Below are 23,319 nucleotides of genomic sequence, written 5' to 3' on the forward strand. Positions count from 1 at the left end.
CCAGGGAAACCACAGCCCATGGGCAGCGGGACACCAGTCATCACGAACCAACATGAGAGGATCCTCATCATCCTGCAGACTAAGGAGTTGCTTCCATCAAGGAACTGTGGCTCAGTGCAGGGTGCAGAGGAAGGGTGTTCTGATTGCACAGAATTTATGATGTTTTAGCGACAAATAGAAACCAGGAAAAGGGAGGGATCAAAATAGTTTTGGGAGGAAAAAGTGGGAAAATTGAGAGAAAAATGAGTAAAAAAGCTGGTTGTGTGCAAGCAGGGGTTGACCAGTACAGTATCCTAGCTTTTTACTAAAACCTATTTCTAGATATTTTCCTGACTTAGAGTCTCTTTGCCCTATGTGCAGAGGTGTCTGTGTGTATCTTGGTGTGCTGGCAATGACCTCTTTGGTGTGCTGGCAATGACCTCTGGTCAGCCACCCTAGTTAACCAGGGGGATAGTGTGCTAATTCAGAGTAGAAATATAACTACTACTGATGGACTAGGTAACTTAACCAGCTGTCACCTGGGAAGCAAGGCTTCCCTTAGGAGCATAACAAGATTAATAGACCAGATGAAGTGCATCTACACCAATGCACACAGCATAGGTAACAAACAAGAGGAATTAGAAGTCCTTGTAAGTAAAGGAGACTATGATGTGATTGCCATCACAGAAACGTGGTGGGATAATTCTCATGACTGGAGTGCTGCTATGGATGGTTATAAACTATACAGGCGTGACAGGCTGGGTAGCAGAGGAGATGGGGTAGCACTGTATGTCAGAGAATGCTTTGACAGCCTGGAGCTGAAATATGGTGATGACAGGGTTGAATGTCTCCAGGTAAAAGTCAGAGGAGCAAGAAATCAGGGAGATATAGTGATGGGAGTTTGCTATAGACCACCTGACCAGGATGAGGAAGCTGATGAGTTGTTTTTTAAACAACTGGGAGAAGTATCATGATCACTCTCCCTGAGAGTAGGGAGACTCTTCAGAGGGATCTGAACAGACTGGACTGATGGGCTGAGACCAATGGGATGAAGTTTAACAAGGCCAAGTGTAGAGTGCTGCACATGGGACATAACAACCCCATGCAGCGCTACAGGCTTGGGGGAGACTGGTTGGAGAGCTGTCAGGCAGAGAAGGACCTGGGGGTGTTGGTTGACTGCAGGCTGAATATGAGCCAGCAGTGTGCCCAGGTGGCCAGGAAAGCCAATGGCATCCTGGCTTGTATCAAAAACAGTGTGGCCAGTAGGTCTAGGGAAGTGATTGTGCCTCTGTACTGGGCATTGCTGAGGCCGCATTATGAGTACTGTGTCCAGTTCTGGGCTCCTCACCATAAGGAGGACATAGAGGTCCTTGAGCGAGTCCAGAGAAGGGCAACCAGGCTGGTGAAGAGTCTGAAGGGCAGATCCTATGGGGAGAGGCTGAGGGAGCTGGGGCTGTTTAGCTTGGAGAAGAGGAGGCTGAGGGGAGACCTTATCACCACCTACAACTACTTGAAGGGATGTTGTAGAGAGGTGGGAGATGGTCTCTTCAGCCAGGTGACAGAAGATAGAATAAGGGGAAATAACATGAAGCTGTGCCAGGGCAGGTTTAGATTGGATGTTAGAAAATCAAAAAAATTATTGAGAGACTTGTCAGGGCCTGGAAAAGGCTGCCCAGGGATGTGGTTGAGTCACCTTCCCTGGATGTGTTTAAAAGAAGGGTTGATGAGGTACTTAGGGATATGGTTTAGCACAGGATGGGAATGGTAGGGCTTGATGATCTTCAAAGGTCTTTTCCAACCTTGTGATTCTGTGATCTCTGAGGGTTCTGTGTGTCCATGGTGCCAGCAACTGGCATGAGCATGGGTGCGATCGTCAATTAGGATCCTTCCAGCTGAGTCAGAGGGTAGGTGATGTGGACTGGGGGGAGGATGCTTGTCTTTGAGGTGAGCTGGCAGCTGGAGGGATCAGGGGTTCCGAACAACTTCTGGAGACGCCACGGGGTCTGTGGATGGACTGGAAGACCCTTTGGGTGGGTATATGAAAGAGTGTCTGTGCCTGCAGCTACAGTTGGTCTGTGGTCTTGACTGGGCAGAGTGACTGACTGAGAACTGCTTCTGGACCTGTTCACATTTCACATGTGTCTGTGTGTGCGTATAGTATATATATTCCCTCTAAAAGGTCTTCATCTTGCTCAGCTAATAAAAGATAGCAGGAGGAGCTTCTTGTTGCTGTTATTGTTTGTGTGAGTGCTCGGTTTGTCTGTATGGATCTGTATGGCTGACTGCAAATATAAATGTGGGTTATATGTACATGTGCTTCATGGGCCTGTGTTTCCTGGGGATTTAAATGCAGGCTGGCTGCTGCTTGGACCTGGGGGCATGGAGCTATTGTAGCCTCACACTGGTAGACTTCAGGATTTGGCCCCTCTATAACACAAACCAAACACTACATATCAAAATAAAAAGCCTTATTTGGTTCTATTCCCTGAATCAGTCTCAGACCATACAAATGTATAATGACATATATAAAATATGGCCATATTAAAATGAAGATTAGGTTTATGTATCTCCTCTCTCTCTGTTTGTATGTATTTACACAGACTGTAGACTTAAACTACAACCTACATTATTTAATGAAAGGAAGGACTATAGCTAAGAAGTTTAGCAGCTCAGTTCCTAAATCTATTATAATGTACATATAAAATCCCAGAGTCACAATCCTTGATCATTCTTCTGTTATCAATGGTCATTTTGCCAGCACCAGATCTTCTATTCCTTTTATTTTCTGTGGTTTTTTATTACTTTGCTCTTGAGGTATGCTGAGTGACAATAAATGGTATGGGGAAACTAAAACAAAACAAACAAAAAAAGAAAAAGAATCCATGCTGTTCAATGTTTGAATGCCCTTTAACAAGTTGCTATAGAAACGACCTTCCCATTGATAGTGTGAAAATCATTGAATTCAGAAGACTTTAATTTTCTTTGTAAAGACAAATTCCATAAAAATATTCAAATTCTATGAAGATCAAATGCAATCTAAAATTGCACTTTGCACAGTTCAAGAAAATTCACAGTCAGAACACCCAAGAATGCAATGCCACAGCCTGAGTGCCATGTCTTAAAGATAAGCAATGTTTATTGCCCACCAGCACTCCCCTCCCTTTTAGAAACTCTCCAGTTAGGGAAGGGAAAGAAGGCACTTTACATTCACATTTTAAAAAACTTTGATGATATTTTTGGCATTTCATCTCTCAGCTAAATACGAGTTCAGTTACTTTCATGGGCTATGAAGCATTCTGAAAAATAAGGTCCTTCCTTTGTTCCATGGAAGTCCACTGAAAAGGCTCTTACTGGTATTGAAGGATTTTGTTATGGCTTGTAAAGGCAGTGTGTGTGTGTAGAGGAAAATGTTTATGTGCAGAAAGACTAACATAAACTTCAGGGAAAATAACACCCTTACCAAAATAAAACAAAAAAAGAGCAAGAAAATTCACCAGATGATGAAGCTAGGGAGGAGACAGAATGGAAAATATACGACCATACTTGTCCCCAAGTCTGCTGTGTACTTGGTAGTGGGTCCTCTTTCTTGATTCACACTTGGAAAAGCAACCAGTGTGAAGCATTAATTTAGGCTGATTGGTGATGCCACGGTTTTGCTGTTATCTGACACATTTTTTGGCAGCTACTTTGCTTGTTTGTATGTGGTTTATCACAAATAACTTGAGACAGGCATTCAGAGTTTGTTTGCAAAATATCCTTTTTCTGATGTGAACTTCTTACTCTAGTGATTTTTTTTGACCTATGAAACTCTGCCTTCCTCTAAAATGGTTTTCTTCCATGGCTACTTCCATGACTTACAAACACCTTAGCAGCATCCTGATCTTTGCAACATTGATGCGTCTACTTTCCAAATAAGACAATCTCTGCCATGTAAAATCTAAAACATGCTATTAGGCAATACAACATACACAGTGACCAGATCACCTGGTTGTATACTGCACTGCAATTGCATAGCAACATAGACATCAAAACCAACAGAGCACCTAAACCCAAAATTCTAAAAACCTCTCTAAGACCTTTAGTCTGGACTTTTCTGGCTATTTTCAACATTTCAGTGAGAACAAAAGAAACCCTACATAATTTCATTCAGAGATACTTTATTCCAATTGGCAGAGATTATTACCTTCTAATTTAAGGCTAGATACTGAAAATACCTTCTTCTTCACTCTGTTTCTTTGATATCTAGGTATTGTTCAATAAGAAGGAGGTTATCAGGAACTAGCCCTGCTAGAGAAAACCTCCGGCAAAAAAATGTGTTCACACAAACCATTCATTACATAACTGTGAATAATGAACAAATTAATAGAAAATACTGTCTATTCACAGACAACTCAGTAACAGGTTGGATTTGACAAACTGTTTGCTACAAACAGTTCACACCAGCAATGCATATAATATCTCCATCTGTATGCATATTTTGGATTAGTAGGGAGATTTTTCAGACCCATTTTTCCCCTACATCATCCGTTTATTTTGTTCTGTTTGTACAGTTTGCACAAAATTGCTCAGCTTGTGGTCTATAGCCGGCAATTAACACCACTTAACAGCTGTTAAATAGGGTAATCGCCTGTTGTTATCCTCATGTAGCTCAATTCAGGCACTAATTGCTCTCAGTGCACCACTCATAAACCCACCAAAACACCAGGTAAGATCTTCTGAAGATGTTCTGTTGGGAAATGGGCTTTCCTTTCCTCTCCAAGGATAGTTCGACTGACTACTAGCACCTACCGAGATGGAAGCAAATGGGAGTACTGGGAAGGACGTTCTCTTGTGGAAACCAGGGGGTTGCTGAGCCCACAGCTGGTCGACTTGGTGATAAGAGGAACTGCAAGCAAAATCACAAACAGCAACTAGTGTCAGTGTGAGCAGCACTGGTTTTATTGCTGCCCTGGTCTGAAAAGAAAGAAGAAAAAAAAATATGAAGCAGAGCATCCCGTGTGACCCCCACATCACACAGGAATTGATGGTTAATGTTTTCTCATTCTTTTTTCTGACTGCTAGTCTGAAGACATTGTTAATGGAGATGAACCAGAAATATTTTTCCTATTAAAACTGACTGATAAAAACCAAAAGAATTATAGTATTGGAAATAAATGGAATTAAATTACTGAATTATTAAATTAACAGAATTAATTTGTGTGACTGTGTTACATTATTTACCTATGGAATACATTTAATGTGCTCTTTTTGGTGAAGTATTTTTGAAGCACCAGTAATCAATAATGTGAGTATATTTCAAATATACGTACATCTTTTCTTGGCTTGCAGCTACACATAGAAAAGAAATATGCATCCTAATACAAATGAAATATGTTTTCTAATTAATAGGGAACTTACAAGGGCAGCAGTCGGAAGTAGAAGAGGTGCTTTTATTCACTGTACGTATCTCTTTGCAGCATATTGAATGTGGTTCTAGAATAAGTAATGTAAAGTGAATCACGATGTCTTGAATTTATCTCCGATTTCCTCTATGGCTTTTGTGCTGGTTACTTATGATGGATAGTTTAGAAACACTCATTGATTTCAGATTTCTTATTTCAGACAGCTACTAGTTTAAGTAATCCAATCACAAAAGATAACAATGACTTGTTCCTCCCAAAGAACTGGACTGTCTAGGCCTTCCACTGCCATACCACTACTACTGCCACATCACTGGAAGTTAGTCTTCTCCCATACTTAAAGACGAGTACATGCAATTGGAAATTCAAGAATTGGTTATTGCACTGAACTAAACACTAAGAATCATCCTGTGCTTCCTACTTATTAAATCATGCCTCTGAAAAATAATAGATGTTTTGGAAGGAACTGTTGTCCCAAATCAGGGTGTTTGTTTACCTGGTGTGCAGTACACCAATATGCACATAGAGCAGAAGTATTTTACTGCAAATCTCTACAGATAAGGATGCCTTTCCCAAGACCACACCCCAAGGCTCCAAACCAGTGGCTATTTATGCACTTAATATTAACATGATCATGTTTCTACTGCATATGTACTATTTATTGTTATATGATTGGTTAAAAATCCACTTTGTCTCCTATGTAAATTAGTGCACATGCCTAATCATTTTTTCTTTTGAGTCAGTGGAGTAGTCAGCATTGGGCGGTCCATGAGTTGGTGGTGGTGATCTCCCTCTGTTGTAATTACTGTTCCCCTAGTTCCCTTCTTTGGCAGTCCAGCAGTTCTTCAAGGTTTGTTGGTCAGACTAATAATATTTAGCATCTTTAGCAGCAATAGTCTTGGTTTAATGGTCTTTTATTTTGGTGTAACAGAACCAATTTTTGATTGTAAAGTGTTGAAGGAGGATGTTACTCAACTTTCTCTTCAAGACAATTTAAATGTTTTAGGTAAAGATCCAGACAGAGGGTTGAGGTTTACTGACTTTAGTGTTAAGCTACTGCTAAAAGAGAAAATATTTTGTTTACATTGATAACTGGTTTTCTTTACTGCTTTTCTGTTAATCTGATGTGGGTGGTTGAATGTGTTTTGTATGTGTGTACATGTTCAAGCATCAATTTCAGGACGTATAATAGTTGCGTATGATTCATATTACAAAAATAAAAACCAATGCAAAGCTAACAACACCAAATCTCACAGCAAAACCCAAACAACAATAAAGCACATGGAACAACACAAACAACTTGCAAGTTCAAATGCACAAATAGAGTGAAATTGAAATGCATCGGCTACAAGTCAACTCTATTTCACTGTGCAAATTTGTACTTTGACTAGATGCTTGTTTCCGTTAAAATGTTCTGCATCAGCAGAAAATAAATGCAGAAATTTAGCATCAATTCATTGTTTTGACTGTAAAAATGATGTGTTTAAGCATAATGCTTCTGCCTGTAACCCTAGTTCCCAGAAGTTACAAATCTAGGCTGGGTTCTAGAATCATAGAATTATTAAAGTTGGAAGAGACCTTCAAGATCATCTAGTCCAACTGTCTGCTTTTATTGTCATATAGCACAGGGAAAGAACAGCTTTAGTAATAGCCAGACTACTGGTCAAGAGACACACATGGTTTTCAACAGCTCACACTAAAAAGGAGGTCTGATATCTGGGCTGTATCCCCTATTACGTGTTTATTCATCAGAATTAGGTGTGTGTGTATGTTTGCGTGTGTGTGTATCTGAGATGGTGAATTCCAGGTTGAAAACTCTGGGTGAACCTACCTTGATCATTTGTTTTCAGATGACTCCCACAGTACTCTGAACAATCAATATAGTCTTACCTATTAGTACTTACTAGTTTGATCATTAGAACAATGATCCAGAAAGGAGGATGGGATTTTGAACTTTTCCATACACAAGAAGGCTCAGATTTACAGCTTTATCCCTCTATGAAGGCTGCAATCAGGAGACTAGTTTAATGGCAGTTCCTCAGGGTTCACGTAACACCTCCCTTGATTCAGAAATTTCTCACACACCTTCATTTCCTTATAATTCAGCATTTGCTCCTTAGAGAAAGCTTCACTCTGAAATGTGCTGTATCTTCACGTATCCCCAAATTGTGCAGCAAATATCTTTTCTCAAAGGCACCAAGATATTACCTAGTAAGGTGGAAACTGCAACATTCTAGCTTTTCCAGGAGCTGCTACAGCCAAAAGGCCGAGAAAACCTTTCCTGAAGCAGTTATGCATCACACAAGGATTTGTTGCTCTAAGCACGTGACTAATATATCTATAGCAGTGGTTATTACGCATAATCTCAAAGGGAAATATGCCAAAGATTTTCCATTAAACAGATCATTCAAAAGCCCATGAAACTTCGAAGATAAAAATCTAGTACCTAACTGAGTTTTGGACAGAATACACAATTGATATGGCAGAAGAAAAGGAAATAAAAGACACTGTGAAAATCCATTTTCTCCTTTGTTTTTGTTCATTCTATCTTTATTCTGAGTGTTACATAAATTTTTCAAATGTTTTACACTATTGTTTGCAATGGGCATAGGCAAGAGAGAACTTTCCAAAACACTGACCCTGCTTTACATGATTTCATGAGTCTATTTCATTAAAAGCATTGACATTCAAAGAGTTCACAACATTTTGCATACAAATGTTATTTTTATGTTTTTAATTGGTATTATTAGGCCCTCTTCTCAAGCGCATGAAATTATATTTCAACCCAAGCAGGGCAGGATCAGTATCCAGTAGACTAGCGGTAATGTGTACTTTCTATTTCTGTTGAGAAGTTGAAGGCAAAACCAGATACTGTTTAAGAACTTGTCTTACAACTCCAAATTTAGCAAAGGTGGCCAAAGGAAAAGTACAAATGGCTTCTGTGAAATTGCATGTTTGTCTGTGAGGGATAACTGCTGGTGAGAAATAAATTACTACATACGAAATCAACTTTCATATTAGAAGGAAACTTTAAGGTTTGGGATGTCTCTCATTTATGTGTAATTGATAAGATTGATAAATCACAGAATCACAAGGCTGGAAGAGACCTTTGAAGACAATCAAGCCCTACCATTCCCATCCTACGCCGAACCATATCCCCTAAGTACCTCATCAACCCTTCTTTTAAACACATCCAGGGAAGGTGACTCAACCACATCCCTGGGCAGCATGTTCCAGGCCCTGACAACTCTCTCAATAATTTTTTTTTCTAACGTCCAGTCTAAACCTGCCCTGGCACAGCTTCATGACATTTCCCCTTGTTCTATCTCCTGTCACCTGGCTGAAGAGACCATCACTCACCTCTCTACAACCTCCCTTCAGGTAGTTGTAGGTGGTGATAAGGTCTCCCCTCAGCCTCCTCTTCTCCAAGCTAAACAGTCCCAGCTCCCTCAGCCTCTCCCCATAGGATTTGCCCTCCAGACCCTTCACCAGCCTGGTTGCCCTTCTCTGCACTTGCTCAAGGACCTCAATGTCCTTCTTATGGTGAGGAGCCCAGAACTGGACACAGTACTCAAGGTGTGGCCTCACCAATGCCAAGTACAGGGGCACAATCACATCCCTAGACCTAGTGGCCACACTGTTTTTGATACAAGCCAAGATGCCATTGGCCTCCTTGTCCCCCTGGGCACACTGCTGGCTCATATTCAGCCTGCAGTCAACCAACACCCCCAGGTCCTTCTCTGCCTGACAGCACTCCAGCCAGTCTCCCCCAAGCCTGTAGCGCTGCATGGGGTTGTTATGTCCCATGTGCAGCACTCTACACTTGGCCTTGTTAAACTTCATCCCGTTGGTCTCAGCCCATTGGTCCAGTCTGTTCAGATCCCTCTGAAGAGTCTCCCTTCTCTCAGGCAGGTCAACAGTTCCTCCCAGTTTAGTGTCATCTGCAAACTTACTGAGGGAACATTAAATCCCTTCATCGAGGTCATTTATAAAGATGTTGAACAAGACTGGACCCAGGACTGAGCCCTGGAGGACACCACTCGTGACCGGCCTCCAGCTGGATTTGGTTCCATTCACCATCACACTTTGGGCCCAGTAATCCAGTCAGTTTTTAACCCAGCTGAGGGTCCACCTGTCAAGGCCAGTGGCAGCCAGTTTCTCAGTCAGAATGCTGTGAGAAACCATGTCAAAGGCTTTACTGAAGTCCAGGTAGACTACATCCACAGCCTTTCCCTCGTCCATTAAGCGGGTCACCTTGACGTAGTAGGCGATCTGATAAGATCGGGTTAAGGCTCATTAATATTCTCTGCTACTGAGGCGTAATGGCTGCTGGAATTTTAGCAGAAAACATGTCAGCTACTGACACTGCTCTGGCCTTGAGATGTATAAACCAGTTACTGCTGTCATATTTCTATAGCAAGCGATCAGACATAGGATGGGATAGTAGGGGTATACTTTCACTTGGTTGCCAAGCATGCTAGCTTTGGGAATTCCTGTTGTCTAGCTATCTTTTCTTATACTTGCACTTCTCTTGCAGCTGTGTCAGTAATTGTGAAAACAGATTGGAAAAAGCAGGTTGCTAACCTGCATTGGTTTACTGATGTCTTTAATCCAACAGTTCTTAGAATATCTGTGACGAGTGAGCACAATAGATTGTGGGAAGTCATTGCCATCAGGAAAATTATATGGAACTATATATCAAGTTACAGGTTGTAAACATCTATTTAAAGTAACAAAATGTGCTTTAGACAATGGAGAGCAGGTTTTCTGAAGAAGGTGATGTCTTTACTATAGAAAAAAACTTCAGGTGTTCTGGTTTAGCTGGGCAGGCAGCTAAAAGAACCACACAGCTGTTCACTCGCTTCCCACTTACCAATGGGATGATGAAGACAATCAGGAAAACAAATAATCTAAAGGTAAAGCTTGTGGGTTGAGATAAAGATGGTTTAATAGGACAAAAAAAGAAGATAATCATAACAACAGCAATAAAAATAATGAAAGAATACACAAAGCAATTGGTGGAGAGCACCATTGCTCACCACTTGCAGAACACTGATGTTCAGCTAGTTCCCAAGTAGCAGTCCAGCCTTCAGCCAGCTTCTCTCAAGCTGTTACTGAGCATGATGTCATACGGTATGGAGTATCCCTTTGGTCAGTTGAATCAGATGTCCCGGGTGTTTTATCTCCTGACTCTGTGCACTCCCAGCTGTCGTGGTTTAGCCCTGGCTGGAGGCCAGATGCCCACTGAAGTCAGTCTACTCCCCTTCTTAGTTAGACAGGAGAGAAAATATGTATTAAGAGGCTCAGGAGTTAAAATAAGGACAGGGAGGGATCACTCTGTCAGTAATGACGTGGGCAAAACAGACTCAACACAAAGTGAAGAAGAGAAAAACTACTCTACTTTATTACACTACACTACAGCTACAAAGAACAGTGAAGAAACCAGAGTTGAGAGCACAACCAGATCTTAAAACAAACTCAACCAGATCTTAAAACACTTTCCTCCCACCATTCCCTTCCTAGCAGACTTTAGTCAGGATTATGCTCCCTTCTTCCCCCCCCGCACGCAGTACAGGGGGGGCAGGGACTAAGGAAGATGGGGTTCTCAGTAGCACCTTCCCCCCACCCCTCCCTTCTCAGCAGACTTCACTCTAGTCATGATTTCACTCCCTTCTTCCCCCTGCTTGCAGTACAGGGGGACAGGGACTGGGAGATGGGAGTTTAGGTCAGTCCCTTGCAAGTTGGTTTCCCTCTCATCTGGGGGGTGGGGCATTCATTCCACACCCTCCCCCTGCTGCACTGTAGGGTCTCACCCACAGGAAATAGTCCTCCAAAAACTTCTCCAAATTGTATCCTTTCCCCAGGGCTTTATCTATTCACCAGCTGCCCTGGCATGGGTCACTACTATGGCAGGCAGTCATAAATCACAATGTCTCTCAGTCCCAGTCCTCTGTGGGGTCACCAGCCTCCCCCAAGCAAACCTGTTCTGGTGCAAAACTCTCTCTCACTCATCTCTGTGTCTCTGTTTCTCTCCAAGGGCTGCAAGTGCTGGCAGAAGGTTGTTCCAACGTAGGGTCACGGCGTCTTCTCTATGACTCTGTTTCTCCTCATGGCTGCAGCGGCTTGTTCCAACGTGGGGTCACTGTGTCTTCTCTATGCCTTCACCTGCTCCATCCAGTGTGGAGCCCCTCCACAGGCTGCAGGTGGGGTCTTGGCCTTTTCCATGGGTTTCTCCACAGGCTGCAGGGGCATCTTTCTGTCTGGCACCTGGGCTGCCTCCTCCCCCGACCTTCTCCGGCCTTGGTGTCTGCACAGCTCGTTACATCTTCTCGCTCCCTTCTCCGGTGCCAAAATGCAGCTGCTTCCAGGTTGTTTTCTCCTCTATGTGATTCTCAGAGGCGGTCGCTATCTCTCAGGCAGCAACTTTGGCCTTGAATTGCTCGTTGTTTATAGTTTAGGCTGGCAGAAAACTCTAACTGCTGCTTAAAAAACCCATCTCAGCAGCACAGCCTCACAAAACTGCAACACCAGCCTGCTCACTAGCAGGACAGTATGAGAAGTTCACAGAATCACTAGGTTGGAAAAGATCTTTAAGATGATCTAGTCCAAGTTAAAAAATCCTTGATTTGATGTAAACATTGCTTAGCAACACACAAAATACCAGTAGTTATCAACATAATTTTCATCCTAAATTCAAAACACAGTAGTATACCCGCTACTAGGAAGAAAATTATCTCAGCTGAAACAAGGACACCAGGATATTTCCAAATCCTAATGCTCTTCTCTTTTTCAGTAAAACTAATTTGTAATAGCTCTGCAGAAGCCTCAGAAACAGTCTGTAGAAACACAGCAGAAGCATTTTTGTTGCAGAGAGAGTGAAACACGCTCAGTGCCTCCCCCCACAGAAGCCAATGACAGCATGTTTAGTCATTACAGTAAGAACAACACAGGGATTAGTATTTATGACTTTTCCATTAAGAATGGGCATTTCACCCTTTCTCCTGGCTTGTCATGTATCCAGTCCATGTCTGATATGCCCTAAATCTAGATCTTGGAAAGGTGCTGGTAAGGAAGGAAATTATTTTCAACCATACAGCAAATTAAAGCATGTCATTTATTTCCACTAGATGCTATGAAGGCCAAAAGTACAAATTAGTTAAAAAATGAATTGGACATATGCACAAGGAACAGGCTTCTAGTGGCTGCTGAACATGATCGTGAGGATGTAACCACTGGCTTGGAAAAGTCCCTGAGCTCCAAATTACAGGCATTTGTTGGCTGTATGAGTATCACAATTGCTTTATCTAAGCCTTATCTTATACACCTTTTTCTTTCCCTCTGACCATTTAGTAGGGACAAATGCAGTTTCTGTATTGGCCTATGTGGCAGCTTTCACTCTGCTTCAGATATTTGCTGTGCTGCATACAGCCTTGTTAAGGTACAGATATGCAGCCGAACTTGGAGTTAAAGAATAGAAAAAGTAAAGGAATGCAATAGTCTACTATTTGCAGTAATTTTTTAAGGACATCAGTGATTTTTTTAGTCCCTTCATTTTGCTTCTTGAGTCCTTTGTGCATTAGTACAGTTACTAATACAGTACAGTTAGAAAGTAATCTAAATTCTCTAATTATTATTTTCTAGTCAAGAACATTTTAACTGCTGATATTTGGGTTTGCACTACTGAAAGAAAATGGAAGAGGCATCTAGCAGAAGTTGTGTAAACAGATAACTGGTTTTGGTTATTTTTCCTAACTATATTTTAAAAATAGGGAATAAAAAGCCTATTTTAAAAATTCTTTTCCTGGCATTTACTTTATGCTATTTTTAATTTAGCATCTGCATAACCTTTAATTAATGTTCTGGTTGTTATGACAGTTATCAAAATATTAATAAGGTTACTGTTCAGTGGTGGCTTACATACATGACAACTATGTAAATAATAATGAGGAACTGAACATGACATGATGTCACATACAGAACGCAAGCAATCTCTTTGAAATAGATTGTCGTGCATCAGCAACAGTCTTAACCATGCCCTCCCCTGCCCTGGCTTCCAGCTGCTTGCTTACTCTACCAGTGGGATAGGGAAGAGAATTGGAAGGGTAAAAGTGAGAAAACTCTCGGGTCAAAATAAAGACAGTTTAATAGGTAAAGAAAAAGCCACACACACAATCAAAGCCAAACAAGGAATTCGTTCCCCACTTCCCATGGGCAGGCAGGTATTCAGCCATCTCCAGGAAAACAGGGCTCCATCAAGCATAACAGTCACTTGGAAAGACAAATGGCACACTTTAAACATCCCTCTCTTACCTCTTCTTCCCCTCATTTATATTGCTGAGCACAAGGTCATATGGTATGGAATATCCCTTTGGTTAGTTGGAGTCAGCTGTCCTGGCTGTGCTCCCTCCCAACTCCTTCTGCATCCCCCACATTGGTGGGGTGGTGTGAGCAGCAGAAAAACATTTGTCTCTGTGCAATCATGGCTCAGCAGTAACAAAAACATCATTATGTCATCAACACTGTGTTCAGCATAAATCTAAAACACAGCCCCATACAAGATGCTGAAATTGAAAGAGGATAGATTTAAATTAGATATTAGGAAGAAATTCTTAACTGTGAGGGCAGTGAGGCACTGGCACAGGTTGCCCAGAGAAGTTGTGGCTTCCCACTCCCTGGCAGTGTTCAAGGCCAGGTTGGATGGGTCTTTGGGCAACCTGGTCAGGTAGAAGGTGTCCCTGTCCATAGCAGGGGGTTGGAACTGGATGGTTTTTGAGGTTGCTTCCAACCCAAACTATTCTCTGATTCTATGATGCAACATTATGAAGAATATTGACTCAATCCCACCCAACACCGTTACACAGACATACCCGCCAAAGCAATGTTTGAGATTCCCAGTTATTTTGCTCAATGCTCGTTTCCGAAATCACTGAGTAGAAATTTGTGGGTAGGCTGTACCCCATTACTGAGGTTTCTACATTGAAATTAGGCAAATGAACATTGCACCATGAAACCCCAATTATCTGAAAAATCAATAAATGTTTCTGAAATGACTGATTACTTTTTAAACCTTCAAGTACTTCTTTAAAAACAATATTTTCCTATCTTGGTGGTATATAGTAAATTGTAATTGGTCAGGCTTATCTGGAAATTTATTGTGTAAGACTCTTAAAATATGATTATTCAAAGGTTTATAGATTACATGTGCCATTTCTGTAAGAAGATTTTCAGAGCTACTTGGGAATTTTTTTTTTTTTTAATTGTACCAAAAAAATAAATGCTTATTATATTCAGACTTCATTTAGATACCAAATAGATGGGAAATTGTTGGGGTTTTTTATTTGTTTGTTTGTTCAGTTTTCAGTTTTCACCCAGTAGAACCAGATTGCTCCCACACACAAGTACGTATAGTGGTGTATAGGCAGATATAACTTGTTAAAAGTTCTTCTGTAGGGTGTGAAATCAGACAGTAGGTCCACTAAACTCTTACATAGTAGCAGCCTAAGGAGATCCATGTTTTAACAATTAAAATCTTGCCTGTGCTGAGCAGTGAGGTATCTGAGTTTTATCAAAAACTGCCAAGTGGCCAGCCTGTTGTGATGGGTGTTCATTCAGCTATTGGATCTCTACACAAAATAAAGCTGGAGTGTGATCACATTCATTGGATAAGACTTCCAGTAACACATCAGGTCAGATATTATTGTTATTGTGCACATTCAAGTTTAGCTCCCTCATCTGCATGAGGATATTTTGTTTCCAGGCTAGGCCAAAATCCTTTATTACTAGTGGTTATTTCAAAAAGTTTTGTTCACAGATTTTTGGTCCTTAGTCATAAGGTTATCTTGATGTGCTAATATACACAATTTCATCCATGTTCACTTGGCAGGAAAATTATATAAGAACTCCAAAAGCACACAAACGCTTTCTAATTAGCAGAATCTTTTTCACAGTCTTATAATATGTACCCTGAAAATATAGTCATGCGTCTTGGGTCTGGCTGAGATGGAATTAATTATCCCCACAGCAGTCCCCTCAGAGCTGTGCAGTCTATCAGCAGCCAGCACAAAACACACTGGTGTTTTGGCTACTGCTGGCACATATCAAGGCTGTCTCTCCAATCCCCCTTCAGCAGTAGGCTCGGGGTGGATAAGATCTCCAGAGGGGACACAGCCAGGACAGCTGAACCCAACTGAACAAAGGGATATTTCATACCATCTTACTTTTTTCTCCTCTCTGTTCTGATGAATAAAGGGATGATAGAGCAGTTTGGTAGGTACCCGGTGTCCAGCCAAGCTTAACTGATAATGTCTGACTAACGAAACATAAATAACATGGGCTGGTCACCCTCAGCCTCCACTCCCAACCAGACAAACCCAAAGTCCTCAGCTGCTCCTCACAAGAAATGCCTTCCAGTCCCTTCACCAGCTTTGTTGCCCTCCTCTGGACACGTTCAAAGATGCAAACATGCTTTTTAAATTGTGGAGCCCAGAGCTACACACAGTAATCAAGGTGAGGCTGCACCAATGCTGAATACAGCGGGATAATCACCTCTTTTGACCAGCTGGTTACTCTGTGTTTGATGTTTGCCCTCTTTGCTTCCAGGGCACACTGCTGACTCATCCTGAGCCTGCTGTCTACCAGATCCCACAGATCCCTTTCTTCAGAACTGCCATCCAGCCACCTTTCTCCTAGTTTATGCCTGTTTCTAGTTTTACTGCATCGTAGGTGCAGAATCTGGCATTTCAACTTGTTCAATTCCCATTAATCATAGCCCAATTCTCCAGTCTACCTAGATGCCTCTACAAGGCCCCTTGTCTCTCAGGAGAGTCAACAGCACCTCCCAGCTTGGTACCATCCTCAGACTTCCTAATGGTGCCTTGAACTACATCTGGATCATTGCTAAATATATTGAACTGAACTGGCCCTAGAACTGAACCCTGAGAAACACCACTGGTGACCAGTTGCCAGCCAAATGTAGCCCCATCCACTATAACCTTTTGAGCTCTACCCTCCAGCCAGTTCTTCAAACAGTACATCATGAACTCTGTCATCCCACAACTGGACAACTTGTCCAGAAGGATGCTCTGTATTATGGTATCAAAAGGCTTACTAAACCCCAGAAAAACTACATCCACTGTCTTGCCTTCATCCACTAGGCAGTTGACCTTATCATAGAAGGATATAAAATTATTTAAACAGGAGTCTTCCTTTGATAAGACGTTGACTGTGCCTGATGATTGCTTTATTCTTTGAATTCCTTTTGGTAGCATGCAGCATAATCTCCTCCACAATTTTTCCAGGAACTGAGGTTAGACTAACATGTCTGTAGTTTCCTGGGTCTTCCCTCATGCTTTTCTTGTAGATTGGAGTAACATTGGCTAGGTTGCAATCAGCAGGGTCCTCCCCAGACTCCCGAGACCTTTGGTAGATCATCAAGAGGGATCCTGCCATAACATCTGGTTGTTCCTTCAGTACTCTGGGATGAATCCCATCAGGCCTCATGGACTTGTGAACATTCAGCTAATGCAGCTGGTCCCTTACAACTCCAGTGTCCACAAATTCTCACTATTCTCACACTCATAGTCCCCCAGCTCAGGGGACTGGGCAGCCATAGGTCAAGCAGAATTAGTAAAGACTGAGGCAAAAAAGCACTGAATGCTTCTGCTTTTTCTTCACTCCTATGTTAGATGATCATCTTTAATAATTATTGGTCCAGTATTTTCTTTAGAGCTCTTCTTTCTATTAACGTACTCAAAACCCCCTTGTTATCATCTGCCACAACCCTGTCCAGTCTCCACTTTGAGATTTGGCCTTCCGTATCTTCTCCCTGAGTATACAAAATACAACTCTACAGTTTTCCTGTGCTGACTGACCTCATTTCAGGGATCACACAATTTTGTTTTCCTTTCAAACTGTTCAGCCAAGCCAGTGTTCTGCCCTGCTTGGTTGGCTGATGACACAGTGGAATTGCCTGCTCTTGTGTTTCTAAAAGATGGTTCCTAAAGACTGACCAGCACTTGTGGACTCCTAAGCCCTCAAAACCAGGTTCCCACAGTACTCTGCTAAATAGTTTCTGGAATAGCTTAAAGTTGGCTCTCCTGGTATCCAGGGTAGCAACTTTGATCTTCTTTTTTCTTGATACACTGAAAATTTTAAATTCAAACATTTCATGATCACTGGGGCCAAGATAGTCAGCTACCATTACATCCACCATGAACAGGTTCCAGATTCACTAGACATTGTGTAGTATAAGGTTAGATAGAGTTTCTCTTGGAGAGAAATTCTCTGAAACTCTAATTATCAAAATTTGTCTTAAATCAATATCCTCAGTTTGCCTATTCCTTACACAGTGCCAATTCCTTGTTTTGCCACCAGGATCCCATGTCATATCAGTTTTATAGAGCCAAAACTTCCTCCTTGATGGATTAAAAAATGGAGTAAAAAGAACAAAAAAACCCAAGTGCTATGTTTATATCACAAGGGGTCAGCCTAATCAACTCTATTTTATTGTTTCCAACAATGTTATATAATTATTGTTATTCTGAGTTAGACATCTAGGTTTATGAATAAGTTGACACAGAGACACTAAATTAGCGTGAAGACTGCAAGAGGTCTACCATGGCAGCACAAAGCTCACTACAGGTTAAAATAAGTTGCTGAGAGGAGATGTTTATGGTATTGTCTAACTCACTGCACTTGCTTTGTTCTCTGTATACCATTGCTCTCAAAAACAGTAGATTTTTCCTTATTCTGTATGCATAGAGTTTTGTAGTCCATTAAAACTGAAGCAGAAAAAGAAATCTAAGGCTGAAATAGTTTGGATCCCTGGTCTTATAATTACCATAAATTTGCTAGTTGAAGTTTCCACTGAGCTCTTGTAAAGAGAGTAAAAAATAATAATAAAAAAAGTAATTCTGCCACCATGACTAAACATTTGTGAATTTAGGTGAAAGCTAACATTTGTAACGAAGGAGCCATTCATCATTATTACAGAAACATATATTGTGTGTGACACCCATCATTGATGTGACACTATTGATACAAGAACAGTTTTTCCAAGGAAGCTTAGGAAAAGAACAAACTGTATGTCCTCAGCCCTACATTTCAGTATTAATACTTGTGTATCTCATACCAGGGATAAAAATCCTTTCAATGCTGTCTACTTTATGTTCTCAGTGGAAACAGAGAGAAATTTACCAACAGGAAATGGCCTGCCTTCTCAGGGGCAGAATCACTTTTTATTGTGTTGTTCCTTGACAACCTGAATGGAGTGTAGAGCTCAAAACACTACTATGGACTGTCAATATAAAAAAGAAATAGAAGATCAAATGTATTTTATGCCATTACCAGACTATTTTTTGCCTAGTTCTTTCTAGGCTTTGGAGCTGAGAAGTAAAAAGGTGAATCTAATTGCCTTGTCTACATCTTTTCTTCATTAATCTTTGATACACTCCTTAGGAAAAGCTGGGGCATGTAGTGACTGAAATGCACCGTTCACTGTATTTGTGGAATTAGTGCAATTTGTAGCCACTGGCAAAGTAATTTGGAAAATTCAACAGACCTTGCCCAGATTTCAAACTATTTTAACAATTTGTTCTTAAGGAGTAGTCACGAAGTCTAACTCCTGTGTTTAAACTAGGTAACTTTCCAGTCCTTCTATTTAGTCCAGGGAAGGAAACAGATCCCACTCAATTGGACTTGAGTCATTTAGAATGCAGCTTTAGCTCTCCCTTCTTTTCCACTGATTGAAGAAAGAAACTGAAGTGACTTCATTAACATAGGACTCTGGTGGATGAATGGTGAGAACTTGCCTTAGAAAGATATATCTACCTCTCTATCTTGCTCTCATTTGATGGACTCCTGACCTGCTCATTAATCAATTTCTGAACCTCTAAGCTTTTTACAGTAAGATATCACTGATACCACTTTTCCTTAAGACATCCTGTTACAAACTACAGATGCTGATTGATGGGTAAGAATGGCTTAACTCAGATGAGTGGTCAGCCTCTATCTGTGCTCTACCATTGCTAAAGGGACATCTGAAATGAACATTAATCAAATCCTGAGTAACAAGATTTTCTGAGGGAAGGAACTAAACTGAATTTAGCCTGCAATCAGGTGATTGACAAAGCTCAGAAATCTGTGCAGCAGTTAGTTAGAATGGGAAGGAAAGTGTAGCAGCTTCATCAGTGGTCTTAAGCAACACCATCCTTGCTTGCCAACAAAGTCTTTAGGTACCTAAGACAGATGCCTAACACTCAGAGTGCAAATAGTTTCTATAACATCCCTCTAATCATTTTCCTACTGAGATTGCATGCACATGTACTGTCAGTGCCTGTCATGATGGACACTTGTTCTACAGGAGCAGCACTGGGATCTTTGATTTCTTATGCAGTGCTTATGAAAGAGCTATGAGACAGCTATGACAACCAGAAGTCACAGCCTGACTAGAAGGCTGTGACTAGAAGAAGACTGAAGAGTCTGTGAAAAGATATGGCTACTTAAAGCAAAAAGAAAAAAAAAGTTTGTGCTTCAGAGATATGATGATATCCACTCAAGGGCATGGCCAGTCATTGATCCATCTTTCCTATGCCTGAGACACCTTACATAGTTTGTATAAACTGCTAATGGATGATGCCTGTTTCTTTTCTTTATTATGGAAATATCTAGATGATATTAAATTTCAAGAGTAACTTTTTGTGGTTAAAGTTGGGTGATCACACTTTTCATGTTACTTTTAATCTGAAAAGTGTTGTATCTTTTAACTGAAACTGAACAATTACAAGTAATTTTGATACAATAAAAGCTTTTTTAAAAAGAAATAAAATATATAAAGGAAAGCAGCAAGAAGCTATCATCTGTCTTTTAAAAGTCCAGTGAGACTTGTTTTTTTTAAGTTTTTGAACTGGAGTTTCACCTTCTTGACTTTCTGAATTATTTAATTTTGTGTCTTTTCCTCCTCCCTATATAGCTGTATATTACACTTCAGAAGGAAAGCACATTATTGAAAGTATTATGTATGCTATACTGAAGAAAGGATACAAACCAAATCCACTAATGCTTTTGTTTTATTGTTTTAATTTTAACTAGAGGAAAGTGTGAAATGCCAGGACTAACAGCTCTTTCAGAAATGACATTTTCGAGCTGTCATTTCTTTACCACAGCAGAAGGGTGCTGTGGCCTCATATTGGCACACAGAGCTGGATCCAGCCTTACTTAAAGATGCCTAACTTTCTCAGCAAACTGCCAACATTTTGCCCTAACATCTGGGTGGTATTCAGAAAACCATATTTCTGTCAATAAAATATCTAGAAAGTCAAGGAAAGATAAGTACTGTTGAAGGCTTCTAGAAATATGATATTTTCCAGGCACTGAGACAGTCCTGATCTCATGAAGAAGATGGTCAGTTTTGTGTTCACGTTAATGTCAGAAGACAGGGCAACATGTATTGCCATGGATCAGCAGCAAGGCAAAACTAAAATTCCCAAAACCTCTTTTCTCCCAAGTCCTCTGGAAGATTTGAACAAAGGAGAGACAGTGCAATCAAGTCTACAAGTGTGCAAATATGTATGAAACAACCAGAAAAAAAAAAAAAAGGACATGAAAATTAGAAGCAAACTACTAATCACTGGTGAAGTTAGCAGAACAGCCTGCTGCAATATTCCTTCTGAGCATCTTTTGATGGAGCTTCATACATATATGTAGGGAATGCTGTGAGGTAACTGTCACTGTCCGGGATCTGGTGCTAACCTCAGTTACTCCATGATAAATATTGGAAGGTCTATATTTGGGTCTAGTTCTCGAAGGGATGTGGTAAATCTTTTTTTTAATGGTTGAACTCAATGATCTTAAAAGCCTTTTCCAACCTAAGCGACTGATTTTAAATCACTTCAAGAGGGGAGGTAACTGTACTTATGCCACACTCAAAGAGTAGTGGGTGTGTCAAACTTCTCCCTGCTAAGTGTAGGGTAGGATTCTGGGCTTTGTGGACCTGGAGGGACATCAAGAATTAGCGGTCCTGCTTCTCAGGGTACCTCATCTGACCAGCTCTCCCCCATCCACCAGTGACAGCCAAAGGACAGTTTGTCTCTTCAGTGATAACTTGATATTCATCCTTGCAGCAGTAAAATTTAACTTTGCCTACACCGCTAAGAATCACTGAACTGGCTCTTATAGTAGTATTGAAAATGTTTAAAAAAAATTCTTTGTTAATATTTTGTTATCCTAGATTAGGTCAAATTAGACCTTCTTTGTCCTACTTTTAGAGTGAAATACAGCCTGTAATTGATTATTTTAGAATTATATATCCTGGGCCTGTCTGGGACAGTATTAATGTTCTTCACAGGAGCCAATAATAATATACAAATGAATAATCAACTGCCTTTATCTCAGCTCCCAAGTTTTCCCATTGTAATTTTTTTCCTTGTCCTCTTGAGAAGGATTACTGAGAGAGCCACTGAGTGTGGGTCTGCCACCCAGCCAGGGTAAACCTTCCTCGCCATAGAGTTTAGTAACAATAGAAAACTTCCAAGGGAGTTATAGCTGCTTCATGTGCCATATTTATCAAGAACTTGTTACAAATCTTTATTTCTTGCCTGCTCTTATTTTAACTGTGGGTGAAAATTTTATCACTTGCTTTTTGTGTTTCTGCCTACTGCAAGACTTGCAGATAGTTAATAAAGTCTTATAATTATGGAAAAGCTGTATTTCATGCTTCCTGATAAAGGTACAGTTAGATGTCCATTCCGTAATTCAGAGTTGATTAATGAAAATAGCCATTTACAATGGAAAGAAGGTAAATAAGCAGAGATGTCAATTCGCTATTAAATGCCAGAAGACCAATCATCTCTTAGCATCTATGTGTCCTTGTTGTAGGAATAGTTTATGGTAAAAGTGAAAATAGATTTTTCTTTAGGTAGTTTACTTGGGGCTTATTACTATTTTTATTAGGTATATGGTTTATATTTGATAATTTATTTTATTTACCTTTTAAAAGATAGATCATTATTGTGTATTTTAAGATTTATTGATCAGTTTACAAAGTCAGAGAATGATAGCCAAATGTTAAAACTGCACTACTAATAAAGTGTTTTCAGTATAAAAAAACCCTAACATGTTTGCATGAAATCTGCAGACATTCATGGACAGATCTGCAAAGGAATTGGGAGCCCATGGCCAAAAGTGCCCCCACAGGACTGAAAACCTCTTTATCTTAAGGATAAACTTGGATGTGTCCAAAATTCACAGACACTTCCCCTTACTGCACCCCGATTTAGAAGCAATTCAGTTTGCAAACTAGCCTTTGGGCACTCAGATAACTCAGGAAGATAGGAAATTTCATTCTTATGCATAGAACAGTATATCAAGAGGAAGTGATTACATGCCACAATAAACTATATATTGTGACAGAGCTATGTATGTTGGGCAGTTGGAGGTTCATAGTTATGCTTTCTTTGGCTAGACAATGGAAGGATTTCTATTGCAATTATGGTAGTGCCCTGCTTTCACTCCAGCCAACAGCTGAGCACCAAACAGTTGCTTACAGAGGACAAAGGCAGGAACTGGAGCAGTTCAGTATGAAGCAGTAGCACAACCTGGGTTCCAAATAATAAACAATATGCTCATTTAGTCATAACTTGAAGTAAAAGGATCAGTGAGTGTTTCAGAGGTGCTATACTATGGTTCTGTGAGAATTTGTCACTTTACGCCTTCTGACACCGGTGGGATTTGCAAAATTGGGATTTGCAAGGAAAAGATGCCTGGCAGTACTTTTTATTTATCTCAAAATCCATCAAGTCTTACTGGCTTTTACTCAAGCATTGTAGACCATTACATAAAGAAGGAAGCATTCATGCAAATTCCCTTCTTCCTTCAAGCATCTTTCTGAATTATTTCCTAGGGAACATGATATTGCAGCAAAGGAAAGTTCCATAGCTAAACAAAC

This window comes from Gallinula chloropus, assembly GCF_964237585.1.
Source record: "Gallinula chloropus genome assembly, chromosome: 1".
NCBI lineage: Eukaryota > Metazoa > Chordata > Aves > Gruiformes > Rallidae > Gallinula > Gallinula chloropus.